We start from the raw sequence: 1499 nt of genomic DNA, 5'->3' as shown, positions 1-1499 counted from the left end.
AAGGAACAGAGAGACAGAGAGACAGAGAAAGAGACAGACAGAGAGAGAGACACACAGAGGGAGACAGAGAGAGAAATAGAGACAGAAAAAGGAAGAAAAGGAGACAGGAAAGGGAGAAGATGTTGGAATAGTTGAGGAGAGTAGTGGGATGATTATAATCATGATACATTGCATGCACTTTAAAAATTAAAAATTTAATAGAATATTAATAGAAATTAAAAATTAATAGAAATGGGCTGGGAAGTTATCTACACGTAGCAGGACTGTTCCCTGCCCATAAGTTATCCACTTGTGTACTCAGCAAGAGCTGTCTTTTCTTGCCAGGATGAGCCTGCCAGCAAACCAGATCAAGGAGCCTGGCAAGCAGTCTCAGCCGGCAAAAGCGCTCAAGGAGCACAACCAGGAGTCTCTGCCCATAAACCTCAAGGAGCACAGCCAGGAGTCCCGGTTCCTGTGCCCTGACCCGGACATCATTGTGGAGCTGAATGTTGGAGGGCAGATCTACACCACCACCATGGGCACCCTGATGAAACATCCAGGCTCAAAGTTTCCAGAGATATTGTCCAGGTCAGATAGATACTACAAAGATGCACAGGGCCGCTTTTTCATCGATCGTCCCGGCACCTACTTTGGGCTTCTCTTGGACTACCTACGCACTGGGGAAGTGCCCACAGAGTACGTTCCCGAGGTATATCAAGAAGCTAAGTTCTACGAAATCCACCTTTTGGTCACGATTTTGGAAGATATGCCACAGATCTTCGGTGAGAAAGTGGCTCGAATGCAGTTCCTGATGGGAGTGCCGAACTACAGAGAAAACCTGGAGGTCCTGTTGCACCTGGCTCGGGCCGAGGCCATGGCGATGCGCTCGTCAAAGGTGGTGGTGTGCTGGTGCGTACGGAGGAGGAGGATGCGAAGTGTACGGAGCCGCTGCACATCTTGGAGGCCAAAAAGACACCCGTTGTCAAATTCGGACCCTGGAAGGCAGGCCCTGTGACAGAGGACTTTGTGTACTGCCTAGAGAAGGACATTAGAGCCAAGGGGTATAAGGTGTCCTCTCAGAGTAGGGATCCCTACACATGCTTCTGGATATTTGTCTTAACTTGGTGGTGATCTCCGGGAGTGGGGACTGTTTGTTAGAGGCTGTGGTCGGGTTTGTGAAATCAGTTGCAATCAAAATCCATGTTCTAAAGCTGAGCCTTAAAGCAGTTATAGAGCTTGGAAGGCTGAGATAAGAAGACTGCCATGAGTTCCAGGCCAGTCTTGCATATAGACTGAAACCCTATTGAAATGGCCCAGGAGAAGCCAGGCTGCCCTGTCTCCACACCTGCTCCATTCTGGAACCACATCCTGCTTGACCAAGTAGGGTTTCTCCCATTTTCTAAGAAATAAAGTTTGTAAAATGTTTAACAGATCAAAAGGTTCTTCTTCCTTGCTGGGAAATAACCCTGATGTGAAAACTCTTCTAGCCTGCACCTACTGTCATGGTTTTTGTCTTTATA

General features: G+C 47.8%; 1 pseudogene; it reads left to right on the top strand.

The window, feature by feature from the left end:
* Positions 1 to 325: 325 nt before the first annotated feature.
* Positions 326 to 1110, top strand: LOC114634204 (annotated as a pseudogene).
* Positions 1111 to 1499: the final 389 nt, after the last annotated feature.

This window comes from Grammomys surdaster, unplaced genomic scaffold, assembly GCF_004785775.1.
Source record: "Grammomys surdaster isolate TR1022 unplaced genomic scaffold, NIH_TR_1.0 915, whole genome shotgun sequence".
NCBI lineage: Eukaryota > Metazoa > Chordata > Mammalia > Rodentia > Muridae > Grammomys > Grammomys surdaster.
Note: the sequence above shows the minus strand (reverse complement) of the source record. Positions and strands in the feature narration are given on the sequence as shown.